Here is a 14,662-nt window from a genome sequence, read left to right on the forward strand (position 1 = left end):
CGAAGTGCAGAAGATGTAACTTTCATCATGTGGGTGATTGCAAACCGATCATTTGTCAGAAATGTGGAAGAACGGGACACTATGCCCCTAACTGCAGAACCCCCACCAACACTGATAACCGTCTACCGCAATCAACTCAACTACCTCGACCTCACCCAACCCGCCCAAAACTCAACCAACAAACCCCACCTACCACGAACGTCTGTGCCTGCTATGAATGTGGCAGTACGGAACACTTTCGGAGATACTGCCCCAATCTGAACCAGGGTGCAGCGAGAAGGCAAAACCAAGCACAAGCATCAACCTCCAACGCAGCTAGGGGACGCGCGTTTGTATTAGGACCGGGTGAAGCGCGTCATGATTCGAATGTGGTGACAGGTACATTCTTAGTTTCGGGTCAGTATGCTTCAGTTTTGTTTGATACGGGCGCCGATAGAAGTTTCGTATCTGTTAACTTCTTACCTTTAGAAAATATGCCGGTTAGTGAACTAACAAAACCATATACTATAGAACTCGCTAACGGTAAGTCTATACTTGTTAACCGAATAGTCCGAAACTGTTCCCTTATCCTAAACGACCACCCATTCCTTATTGATTTACTTCCAGTGGAAGTGGGAAGTTTCGATGTTATAGTCGGTATGGACTGGCTATCTAAGTATAAAGATGAAATTGTCTGTAAGGATAAGACTGTTAGGATACCTCTTCCGAATGATGAGGCTATGATTGTTCAACGTGAGAAATCTGGTACGGTACTGCCTCTCGTATCTCAACTTAAGGCATTGAGATATTTACGCCAAGGTTGTACTTTATACTTGGCAAGTGTAACAATTAAGGAACCCGAGGAAAAACGAATGGAAGACATCCCAGTGGTACACGAGTATTCCGATGTATTCCCCAATGAGTTGCCTGGTTTACCACCGACCCGACAAGTTGAATTCCGTATTGACTTGATACCGGGAGCAGCACCCATTGCTAAGGCACCTTATCGACTTGCACCTTCTGAAATGCAAGAACTGTCCAACCAGTTACAAGAATTACTGGACAGGGGTTTTATCCGACCTAGTTACTCACCGTGGGGAGCACCAGTGTTATTTGTAAAGAAGAAAGATGGGATTTTTCAAATGTGTATTGATTACCGGGAATTGAATAAAGTGACTATAAAGAATAGATACCCCTTACCTCGAATTGATGACTTGTTTGATCAGCTCCAGGGTGCGAAGTATTTTTCAAAAATTGATCTTAGATCTGGTTATCATCAAGTAAGAATTCAGGAAGAAGATGTACCAAAAACAGCTTTCCGAACTCGGTATGGTCACTATGAATTTTTGGTTATGCCGTTTGGGTTGACAAATGCACCTGCAGTGTTTATGGACCTCATGAACCGAGTTTGCAAACCTTACCTTGACAAGTTCGTGATAGTGTTTATCGATGACATTTTGATATATTCGAGAAGTAAGTAGGAACACGAACAACATTTGCGGGAAATCGTAGAATTATTGAGGCAAGAGAAGTTATACGCAAAGTTGTCCAAATGTGAATTTTGGCTACAAGAAGTACAGTTTTTGGGACACATTGTGAATCAACAAGGGATCCAAGTAGACCCAAGTAAAATTGAGGCCATTAAAAATTGGCAAGTGCCTAAGTCACCAAGAGAAATTCGTCAATTCTTAGGACTAGCCGGGTATTATAGAAGATTCATTGAAAACTTTTCAAATATTGCCCAACCTCTAACCCTCCTAACTCAAAAAGATCGAGCGTATGAATGGGGAGAAGAACAAGAAATGGCATTCCAAACGTTAAAAGAGAAGTTATGTGAGGCTCCAATATTAAGCCTTCCAGATGGAACTGATGAATTGGTGGTATACTGTGACGCATCTCGTAAAGGTTTAGGATGCGTACTGATGCAAAGAAAGAAAGTAATAGCATATGCTTCCCGACAATTAAAAGTACATGAAAAGAATTATACGACCCATGATTTGGAATTGGGAGTAGTTATCTTTGCATTGAAGATTTGGAGACATTACTTGTATGGCACCAAATGTACCATCTATACTGATCACAAAAGCCTACAACACATATTCGATCAGAAAGAGCTAAACATGAGACAAAGGAGATGGGTAGAGCTGTTAAATGATTATGATTGTGAGATTAAATACCATCCGGGTAAGGCCAACATAGTAGCCGATGCTTTAAGCCGAAAAGACAGAGTCAAACCATTAAGGGTACGAGCACTCGGAATGATTGTTCAAAGTAGCCTAAGCGAACAAGTTCGCGTTGCACAAGATGAGGCTTTGAAGGCAGATCAACTAGAAAAAGAAGAACTACATGGGAATGAAAGGAATTTTGAGAAGAAAATTGATGAAGTATATTATTACAAAAACCGGGTCTGGATTCCAACACTTCATAAACTCCGAAAGTTGATTCTTGATGAAGCACATAAGTTCAAATATTCTATTCATCCAGGTACTGATAAGATGTATAAGGATGTTAAAGAATTTTACTGGTGGCCTGGCATGAAAAAGGATATAGCCGTGTATGTAAGTAAATGTGCAACATGTGCAAGGGTGAAGGCGGAATATCAAAAACCTTCGGGAATGTTACAACAACCCGAAATACCATAATGAAAATGGGAACAAATTACCATGGATTTTGTGACGCACCTTCCTAAAACCTCCCGAGGACACAATGCTATCTAGGTAATTGTTGACCGATTAACCAAATCCGCACACTTTATCCCCATCCGTAACAACTACACCACCGAAAAACTCGCTCAAATTTACATCGATGAAATTGTATCCCGATACGGAGTACCTCTTTCGATTATTTCAGATCGAGACAGTCACTTTACTTCACATTTCTGGCAAGCAATACAAGAAGCTTTGGGAACCCGAATCGACCTAAGTACGGCTTCCCATCCCCAAACCGATGGTCAATCCGAACGAACCATCCAAACCTTAGAAGATTTACTTCGTGCTTGTGTACTGGACTTCAAAGGGAATTGGGATCAACACCTCCCGCTCATTGAATTCTCTTACAATAACAATTATCACAGTAGTATACAAGCAGCACCTTATGAAGCTCTATACGGGCGAAAATGTAGATCACCACTATGTTGGACGGAAGTGGGTGATACCCAAATTTCAAGATCAGATTTAATTCAGGAAACCACCGATAAGATTCATCAGATTAAACAAAAACTGAAAGCTGCCCGCGACCGACAAAAGAGTTATGCTGATGTTCGCAGAAAACCGTTATCTTTTGAAATAGGTGATAAGGTGTTCTTAAAAGTATCGCCATGGAAGGGTGTTATAAGATTTGGAAAGACTGGTAAACTAGCCCCGAGATACATCGGACCTTTTGAGATTATTGCAAAAATTGGTCCCGTAGCTTACCGATTAAAATTACCCTTAGAACTGAGTACTATTCACGACGTGTTTCATGTATCGAATCTGAAAAAGTGTTTGACTGATGAAACGACAATAGTACCACTGGAAGATGTTCAGATCAACGAAAAACTCAACTTCGTAGAGGAACCGGTAGAAATTGTGGACGGGAAAACCAAACAGTTACGACACAACAAAATTTCATTGGTAAAAGTTCGGTGGAATTCAAAACAAGGACCCGAATATACTTAGGAACGAAAGGATGAATTCCGAAAGAAATACCCACACCTGTTCCCTAAAAAGAAAACCGATGACACATTAAATTTCGAGGACGAAATTTCTTAACGGGGGGAGAATGTGACATTCGTGACAAAACGAGGTATACTATATTCACTATGTAGCAAGTAAACGATAAATCGGTTAATTCGTAGTGCTTAAACGAAAAACCGACCGATACTAATTATGACCCGTATACATACTGAGGGGTCATATACGAGTTATATATATGTTATAGAGGCTAACATATTGATATTTAGGCCCCAGTACGTTTAAAACTCTTTAAACGAAAAAGGTTTCGTTTATCGATACGCTATAAGCTTAAACGCAATCGTTAATATCAAAACGAGCATTGTAGCATCCGTTAAGCCGAAAAAGATTTATAAAACACTTATATAACATGTTCTAAGCAATCCGTGAAAATATTTTGGAATTTTACAACGAGTCAGTACGTTTTTCTTATTTTACAAAACTAGGCTGAAAAACACTCGTTTTCGCGCTGGTTTTCGCACTTGAACTAGTTTTCTTGCGAAAAACCGAACCCGAACTAAATTTTGGACCGAATTTTACGCGTGGCACGAAAACCGAGGCACCATTGGGCCAAAAAGAGGCCCGATGGGCCCTTATAAGCTAGCGACCGCAGGGGGACAGCCCACCCCCCCTTCTAGTATCTTTTATATAAAAGAATATTTTGAGATATTTTGTACCCAATTTTCCAGAGAAAACTTACCTTTGCTGTTCTTCTTCATCAAGCTTCATCAAAACCCTAAGGTAAATAGTGATTTTCCTTGATTTTTAACCATGATTAACATAGTTTAACCATGAAAAATTAATCCTTGATTAGTTTTAAACATGTTTAACCATCCAAAAACCATAAAAATCAAGTAAAACCATGTTTTGATGTTAAACATGTTTACAAACCAGGAACATATACTTTTTTGGTCAAAAACGCGGATTAGAACATGAATACAACGTTTTTACGGTTAGAAAGTTCGGTTTGAACCCAAAACCGAAACCCTAATTATCAAGGCTGTCATATGGATGATTTATGCTTGGTTTGATGTTATATGATATGTAGATATACTGAGTTTGCAACCCGAGACCCGGAGAGTCGTTTAAGTTAGCAAAACTCATCGAAAACCGACAAGGTAAACCCGTAACACTCGTTTAAGGGCTGTTTAGTACTAGGTTGTGACGTGATTGTTTTTAGCTTGTGAAAATTTTTAGAGACATTAGGGATCATATAAATGAGTCCCTGTTCAAATTTGGTAATTTTTCGATAAACGGAGAATATTTGGTGAATTTATTTCCGTTTATGAGCGTTTATTTGGGAAAAATAGCTAAAAATATTGAAAAATTATGAAACTTGGTTTTGGAGTTTAATATGTGATGGTAAGATCACTGGTAAAGTTTGGGGATCATTGGAAATGCCTAAGTATGGTTTGTGCAGTTATGGTTTAACCGAATTTTAACAGCTGAAAAACGCACAAAAAAGCATTTTTTCAAAAGAATTAGGTTCTGGAGATTTTGCAGGGGCTATTTAATAACATTGAGGCCATTTGTAAAAATTATCTGATTTTTCGGAGGTCGTTTGATATAAACGGGCCATTTATTACATGATTATAACTTATTAAATGAATTTTTATAAATAAATAATTAATCATAAAATTTCTGAAAATATTTTTATAAAATTCTCCATGTCTTAATGTATTTTTAAAAAAAATTACATAATTTATATATAAGTACATATTTAGTTATGATTAATCAAAGATTTAAATTATAATTGTTTTAACGAAACCGGCAGTTTTGTGTTTAACGGACTGACTGGTATGTCAAAATGTCAAAAGTGGTCAAATATCATATTTTTGAATGATATTGATAAAAACGAACTTTTTACGACAATTCCGGATAATTCGGGTGGATTGTGCGCGTTTTGTATAATCAAACCCGTGTGAAAACGGAAACGAACCCTGCGATCAAACCAGATACCGAAACCTTAAAATTCTTTCATAAATCAAATCATTTTATCAATCAATATATTTACTTAAGTTTATGTGATCTTACCTAATCCCGAGACGCATAAACGATCAACTTGGCTAGGCTCGGGAAACGGTGAAACTGAGCCAAATCCAGTTTTAATCTTTTCATAGTATACAACGTCACAATCTAAGACTATGGTCATGCTCTGGGCCTAACAGCTGTACCCAGATTATCTATACAGCCCGACTTAGCTTGAACACTGTACTAGTATTAACGATACGATACCGTTTATAGGAATCAGGCTATAAGCGAGGCACCTGACTTGTTGATACGTAATTTCCGTGCGAACTACGATAAGGTGAGTTTCACGACCCCCACTTTCTAAACTGTTTTACGAACTTTTGGGGTGAAAAGCATGTTTACATATACTTATATACTTGAAAACGTGTGATGATGTGGATTATCTAAGTACTAACACTTGACAAGTCCCCACAAACACAAGTGATTAACTTCGTGCCGGTGACGTGTGGATAGTACTATCGGTTTGACAAACCCAACTGACAGGGCCGGAGGGGTATGCCGGAACATATGTAAACCCAGTTGCACATTGTCATTATATTTTTACATACTGCTATATGGTGTTAGACATAGTACATACTTGGGGCAAAGTGGCTGTTAAATGCCAACGGGAGTGCATGGGCAGTGGAGGCCATGCGTTATAGCTCGTTTCGGTTTCACTTGTGGCTTAGTATAATACATCATACACATACATATATACATACACACTGTAAACTTTACGAACTCGTGTACTGATTTCGTTGATACTCGTGAAACTTGAAACTCACCAACTAGACATAGTTGACCCGTTTTAACATGCTTTTCAGGTAAAGCAAAAATGGAATCATTTGCTTACGTGCTTGGTGTTAGAAGAAGAGTTGAATAGCTGTGAATAGACGCAGATATATAATATTAAATAAAAGCTCGTAAACCGGTTATGTGATTCTCATCTAGTTTGTAAACATAGTACCAACCCATGTAATATGATGTAAATTAGTTTGTGAATTTCTTTATAAACAATGTTGTTGATGCCAGTGTTATCTGTTACATTCCCGTATTACGCTTCCGCAACTACCTAGTCGGGGTGTGACAGACCGGTTTAGGCTAACCGAACCGGTTTGGGTTTAAAACCTGTTTCACCCAAACTGGTTTCCAAACCGTCAGTTTCAGGACCGGTTTTCCTTCAAATATATCAAACCGGTTTTAAAACCGAACCGGTTTGAGAAAAAACGGTTTAAAACCGGTTAAACCGGTTTATAAAACCAGACCGAACCGGTGTGACCAGGTCGGCCTATATTGCTTCGAAACCGGTTTTTAAACCGAACCGGTTTGAGTCAAACCGGTTTTGACCAGTCGTTGAGCAAACCGGTTTGGTTTATTTTTAAAACCGGTTTATTTATTTATTTATTTATTTATTTTATAATTTCTAGCAATATCAGTTAAGTGGGCTTGGTGGAAAAGAAATGGCCTAAATGTCAGCGGCTAGTAATATAATATGCTACAATGGGCTTGGTGATTTGGGTTCACTACTAGGCCCAGTTTATAAATTCTGAAAGTTACAATTCACAAGTTATTAGATTCTAATAAAACAATTGCTATATTTATTTTTGTGATGATAAATTTTCATGTAAGGGCCAATTTAAGTATTTATTTTGAACAGTCGAAATCTTGGAGACAGCCCTATACTTTTGCAGGTTCGTTAACATCAACCATTACTTCGATCTTGCTTGTGCAGTCGATGGCCAGTGTTCAAAATCGAGCTTTCTGTTGGTTCTTCCTTTGGGTGGGGTTTTGGTAATCTCTTCCCATGCTCCTTCCACCATCTCTCAGTCACTTGTATTTGTATTTCTCCCACTGATTTCCCTGACATTACCTGCCAAGCGGTAGGAGTCTCCTCGATTTTGACTGTTGCGCCTCCAATTCGTCTATTGACAGGTTCCATTTTGGAAACCCTAGGCGATGGCGAATGCTGTGACTGTTGCCATTTTGGAACCCAGATACATTCTAGACTGCTTTTGCATATTAAGATAGCGATTTATGAACACAAACACATGCATCTGTGGTCCCACTTTCAGATTCAGAATCATCTCGATTTGATTATTTTGAGTGAAAGTTATTCAATTTGGCACTTTAGATCGATTAATTTGGGAATTCAAGAATGCTGATACAATTTAGGGTTATCATCCTAATTTTATTGATTTGAGATTTAGTAATTTGGGAATGTTTCACAAGATGCTAATAGTTTTACCCCCATCTTCAGGTTGGTTTGCCATCGTTGTTTATGGCAACGATTGAACTACAACGTTGATGTTTTATAGAGAGAAAGAATGAAAATAAAACCGACGGTTGAATTACAATGTTGATAAAGGCTATGAGAATGAAGTCGGTCACATGTGATTCTAATTCTTTGATGGGTTCCGAAAGTATGACGGTGGTGTTGTGCCACTTTTGTGACTCCGATGTCGTTTATAATGGCTATGATTCTTCTGTTGCCGGGTTAGGATCTGTTTACCCTAGGTGACTAGATGTTGTGACTGTTGTCGGGTTCCGTTTTGGCACCCTAGGTGGTGGCATTGGTTGAGGTAAACATGATGATGATGTGTATCTGACCCTATGAGTAGTGTTTTGCTTAATCAATACAAAGAAAATGAATCAACTGTATATATTTGTGTTGCAGTAGGATGAGTTAATGATTTGTGGTTAATGTGAAAGTGTTTACTTTCAAAATCATTTTTTTATGATTGTTGAAGTTCTGGACGTGTTTGGAAATATGAGAATTATTTTAAATTTTACCCATCTTAAACTATAATGTGTCATGGACTCTTGGACGTCAAGTATTTTGGAAGGTTTGACTTTATAAATCAACAATTCAATTTTGACTTTGTTTGAGAACAACTTTGTGATCTCTTATCGTGGCGTGGCAAGATTCGGTTTCTTTCTATCTTTTAGTCGTCGATGATGGTGGTCAGCTACTTGGTGTCTCAACCTCGGTTGTAGGCGTGGCGGCGTTGAGCCGCACTTTGTTCACAATGTCAATGAGGAATTATGTATCTGAGCCTATAGGCTGGTGCCTCATGTTGTTTTTAGGTTATGATGACGCTTTGCTATTTGACATGGCAACCTATGTTGCAGCCATAGCGAAGATCTGAGCAGCAAGTAATTTATTTTACATTTTGATTTTTTTTATAGTTTGGTTTATATTTTTTCATTGTATTTTAGTTTTGAGTAGTGTAGATTTTTTTAGATGTTTATGGGTTTGAGCAGTCGGTGAAATTTGGTGGGGCTGAGTCGATGATGATGACAATTAGCTCATCTAAGGCCGGTTTACATATTATATATACATATTTAAGTTCAAGTCAGTTATGGTACAAAATTCAAGATTAGCCTTGAGATGGATGTTTGAGTTTCTATTGATTGAGGGGGTTGAAAATTGCAGTATTAGAACAAGAAAATGAAAAACATTTGCATCATTTATTAACTTATGATGAGTTTAACTAATAGATAAGTATATTTGCAAAATTATTGTATTCAGTTGTTGTTGTAAGGTATTTCGCTGGCTGTTGGCAAATTGATTTTTAGTTAAGAGGCTGCAGGTTGTATTGAAATTGAAGCCAAAGTCAATCTTTAGCATAATAAGATTTCATTGTGTTGTAAAATTAGGCTGTTAGAATCAATGTTTTTTGTAACAAAATGGTATATGTTCTTGGACCTTGGTAAGAACATGAAGTAACGTACAGTCAATGTTATGTTGAACGTTACCCTAGCTAGAAGTTGTGGCTAATTACATATAATCACAAACCGATGCAACACATGGATTATAAAAGCTAGACACAAACCCGCGTAACGCGCGGATTGTAAAACCTCGTTTTAAATAAAAGAAAAATATAAACCAAATGTTGCCAAGATCCTTTATTTTATAAATTTACAACTCTCACGTCGCCACCTACCACACCACAGCCCCACATATGGACCATAGTTGACAACATCCCTTATTACCAATTTTCAACTCACACCTAACACTCTTTCTACTTTTTATATTATGTCACTAATTAAATATTAATCACATCATTATAAGTTTAATAACTTCTCACCAACTTAATATGAATTTAAAATTTTATTTAACACAAACGTTTAACACTTATTTAAAGAAAAATATGAAGTGAAATCAAAGTTCTTTATTTTCAATATCATTAACATATATGGCTATATGCCTATTAACATATGGACCATAGTTGACAACATCCCTTATTACCAATTTTCAACTCACACCTAACACTCTTTCTACTTTTTATATTATGTCACTAATTAAATATTAATCACATCATTATAAGTTTAATAACTTCTCACCAACTTAATATGAATTTAAAATTTTATTTAACACAAACGTTTAACACTTATTTAAAGAAAAATATGAAGTGAAATCAAAGTTCTTTATTTTCAATATCATTAACATATATGGCTATATGCCTATTAACATATAATTCTTATATTAGTCCTGTGAATGTGAATCACTTAGCTTATTACAGAAAACTTAAAGGTAATTAAAAGAAATGTAGGTTAGTTTCGGCCTTCAGATTAAGCTCAATAACACATTTAGTTAAACTAGTTGTCTGAGTAATATGAAATGTTTACAAGTAGACTTGTTTATTTTATAATCTTTAAAACCATTTTTTTAATATTAAAAAAAAAGTCATAATGGAAAGTTATTTTATGATATGTTTCAGCTAAAATTGCTTCTTACCCTTATTTCTATATAAAGAATCTAGTAGATTGGGTTGCTTTAAAGTTATTTGCAAATAAATAGCGGACCATGAAACGGTGCTCCTTATTGGTCTCCTCATAAGACCACCCATAGTGCTACGTTTTGGGAGGCGTTATGGCCTTAAACGCCGGGGCACACCCCCCCGGGCATTATAGCTTCTTTTTTTTGTGCGTTTTGTATAAAACGCGGGTGAAAGGCAAAAAAATAATAATAAAATAATGGAGTTTGGGGCATTATGAGGTATTATAGAGGCTTTATGACTACACTCTATTTTTGTATAAAACCATAACTCTAACTAGGCACCACGTGTCGCCTAATGCCTGGAGGTTAGGCTTTATGACTACTCATGGTCTAATATAATTTATTAATTATATATTTCATGCTTTATATATATCATAGTAGAAATGAAAAGAATGAAAAGAGTTGTTTAAAAATAAATAAGAGAATGAAAAACATATATGAAGAAACACAAGTTCGAACAAGTGTATCTATAGGGGTTGGTCAACGGAGTCCTGAATCCTTGTGTCTTGATTATGGGAGTCGGTGGCTGTTAATAAATGAGAACGAATGTGGGGTGAAGGACTGAAGGGTTAGAACGGAGATATGCTTTAAGCTCAGCAAAAAGTCATCACCGACTTCATCGATGTCTCTCCATGCATCAAGTGTAAGCACAAAAAGTATATGTTATGGGAGTAAGTGGAGAGAGTGCCTTATCATTGGGTGAGACTAGAGATAAGCAAATTCGGTATCGGTACCAAAGTTTTGAGTTTTGGGATCGGTACGCTACCGGTACCAAAGTTTTGAGTTTTTACATTCAATAACGATATCAAAAATTGCGATTTTTGAGATCGGTATTTTCGATACCGAGCTCATCCCTAGGCGAGACCCCTTATTTATAGCTGTATGTGCTTACTGGTGGAAACCAGTCGTTGAGCCACATGTCAAGGGTGTACTGAGTTGTTTCCTCTACAACCACCTTAGTGAAAATCGTGAGTGTCATTTTGCGCAAGTCCCTACTTTTGTACTATGGCCACCCAAGCGGGTCTACATTGATGGTTTTGTTCGTACTAGGTGTACAAATGTCATTGCTCCGTTGGCCCCTTTTTGCACACGATTCTAACACATGCAAAATTCACGTCTCGTACCTTCCAAATTGTGCCCCCCTTTGGCATTTTCCTTGTTGTTTGGGTCTAGCCACACCATAGCTCTTCAATATAGAAAACAAAATTTTTAAAAGAACAATAAGACATTAACAAAAATTAAAATCCAATCTAGTCATTTTAATATAAAAGATACCACATGTACAAAGTTAAAATTTCATAGGTAGGCAAGGCAAGGCAACAACTTGCAAGTTGCAACATAATCAATAACAAATGGTTTAAAAAACAAAACATGTGAGACATATCAAATGCAAATTGAAATTGAAATTGAAACTGAGGATTGATTATTAAACCATTAATCCATATTTACCCAAACATTAACTCTTCCTTCCTTTCTTCAAAACCAGAAAGATAAATTTATAAAAAAACCCAAAACTAAACACATATATATTCTTTATAACATAAATAACAAATCATTAAGATGTAGAGGTTGATGGTGCCCAAGGTGTCATATCCATGGGATAACTCCCCAACACCCTTAGGAAAGACGTGTACTCCTGAACCTCAGTCAATGCGTTTTGTGCCCTAACGTTCGCCATTGACGCTTCAAAGTCAACATAATACATGTACTCAAAATGCTTAGCCGTTCCCACATTCTCATCGCCAACGACCCGAATCGGCAGGTTTCGATGCGGCCTGCTTTCGATTTTCGTCAAACTAATATTCCGAAACGCGAAAGCAGACAACACCTTAAACAAAACGGACGTTCCGTGTTCGTGAGCGAACACAATGCTCGTCTTAAACGGAACATCCGTTCTCGGAATAATCGGTTCACGCGCTAACATCACAAAGCGTGTGACGTTACTCGAATCATCCTGGATCCCGTCCGCCAGGATGCTGAGTCCGTACAACTCAGCAGCACGCGCGGACGCTATCGCTGCCGTGTCGCGCAAGTTATTCGCCGCGATGAATTCGGCCGCGCCAGCCGTATCGTCGACGGCCTCGCGCGTGACGTTTAAGCCGAGTTTCGTAAGCGTTAGCTCGCACTGAGCTAACGCTTGCGGATGGCTTATAACGCGTGTTAAATATTCTTTCCCTACGCCTGGTAGCGTTAATAAGCAGTGATGAACTGGAAGTTGTACCTCTCCTACTATATGGAGACGGTGACGTAATAATAAATCATAGTTACGTTGAATACTTCCGCCTAACGAGTTTTCGACCGGTAAAACCGCGCGATCGGCAATCCAAAGCTCGACCGCTTGAAATGCGACTTCGAATTGGTCACAAGGAATAGCGTCACACCTCGGGTACGCTTTACCAGCTGCGGCTTCACTGTACGCGCCAGGTACGCCTTGGTACGCGACGCGGAGTGTCGAACCGTGCGCTGGAGTAGGTGAGAGATCAGCAATGGTTAATGGCTTCGGTAGCTTCTTAACAGCAGGTACTAGATCTAGATTATTATTATTATTGTCACTGTTTACAACGGTGATTTTATTAGTGTTTTGTGTCCTCGATGATGATTGATCTGTGCCTTGTGACTCCACGTTGCTGGATAATATGGCACACGAGCTTTGCCAATCGGATCGGCTCTTCCCAATTCCTGCCGCTGGCGCGGCTGTGGCGTCGTAACGGCATTGGATGTTGAGCTGATTCGGTTGGGAAAGACGGTTAAAATTAACCGTGTGTGATGATGTAACATGAGCAGCTAATGATTTCAGATTAATGATACTGGATGGAGTAAGACAATGCATTTTGTGTATTGTTGTTGTTAATATTATTATTATTATTGTTGATGGAAGCTTGTGATGTTCTTGTGGAACTTGCAAGCTGAGGATGAATGTGGGGAAGGGTGGGTTTTATATGAAGGGTTGGAGGAGATGGTTTAGGAGTGGTTGGGTCAAATCTTACACCTACCTCCCTCTTTCCTTCTTGCAGGTATTGGTTTGACTTTTTATACTTTTTATTGGTTTGCTTTTACTTTTCAATTTTCAAATATTGCTATTATATTTGGCTATTTGAAATGCAAACCAAATATGAAAGATTGTATGTTAAGCAAAAGGAATTATAAGACATTCCAAGTTAACAAAAACATCAAGAAATAGCAATAAAATAGTGTGTGCACTATTTAGTTTGATTACCAGGCTCAACTATATTACCTAATCTTCTTTCGGTAAATGTCTTGGTTTATTCGGTTAATTTTTGGTTTTCAGTTTGGTTAATTTCAGGTTATAACCGAAATTGAATTTTGACTAAAAATTTACTTATAAATACAAGAGAATAGAGATATAAAAACATGAAATTGAGGTATAAGTACATGACATGAAGCATGGTGGTATAAAAATAAAATACGTGAAATGAAGGTATATAAGCTATGATCCAATTGCCAAAATGGTTTTAACCCATGACTCCTGGATAATTATGATGAATGAGACGAAAAACTACAAGATTAGAATTGAAAATTATGCTAGAATTGAATGTAGACTTAACACATAAACCTTATTATTTATGCTTTTATTAGAAGAATAAGATAACCCCCACAGGCCGGAGGACGCCACCAACCAACAAAACACAACTACATTAAACTAAAATTACATTAGTTTAGTCAATCTAGTTGGCTCTTTCCCAATCTATAATTATACCAAAAAAGACATTATTTAATCTCCTCAATTATAGCCTTAATCTTAATATGCTTATTTTTAAAAATTCCTTCATTCATTGTCATCCACAAGCTCCAACATGTTATAATCCCACCAACTTGTAAAGCTCCAACACATCTCTGACCGAAAAACCGAAGATAGTCGGGGCCCTGCACGACTGCACCACCAGCTAACATGATCTAACACAACTGCAGCCACAACCCGCAGTTAAATGGTCAATAGTATCCAGGCTGTTCACACTATTTTTTTACCCATAAAAACGAACTTTCATTAACCAACAACAATAACAATGATACATTTTATTACCGTACAAATAACAATACAGATTTGTTTGTTGTAGAAAAATATAAAGATATAAGTGGCTCAACTAGCTAGCCACGTGAAACATACTAATAATACGGTGGCTCACACTGTTAAGGAATCTTTGTTGATGGTTTCAACCCTTTA

The 14,662-nt window shown here is 37.5% G+C and overlaps 2 pseudogenes across 1 annotated transcript in view; both read right to left on the reverse strand.

Annotated features, from left to right (window-relative positions):
• The window catches only part of LOC143562977 (putative nucleolar protein 5-2), a 169,214-nt pseudogene that overhangs the window by 100,580 nt on the left and 53,972 nt on the right, over nt 1–14,662 (reverse strand). The gene's annotated exons all lie outside the window — the stretch shown is intronic.
• LOC143562973 (arogenate dehydratase 3 pseudogene) lies at nt 11,902–13,696 on the reverse strand (annotated as a pseudogene).

The sequence above is a fragment of the Bidens hawaiensis genome, unplaced genomic scaffold (genome assembly GCF_021521415.1).
Source record: "Bidens hawaiensis isolate Kalapana, Puna unplaced genomic scaffold, B.hawaiensis_p1.1 tig00021185_1, whole genome shotgun sequence".
NCBI classification, from domain to species: Eukaryota; Viridiplantae; Streptophyta; class Magnoliopsida; order Asterales; family Asteraceae; genus Bidens; species Bidens hawaiensis.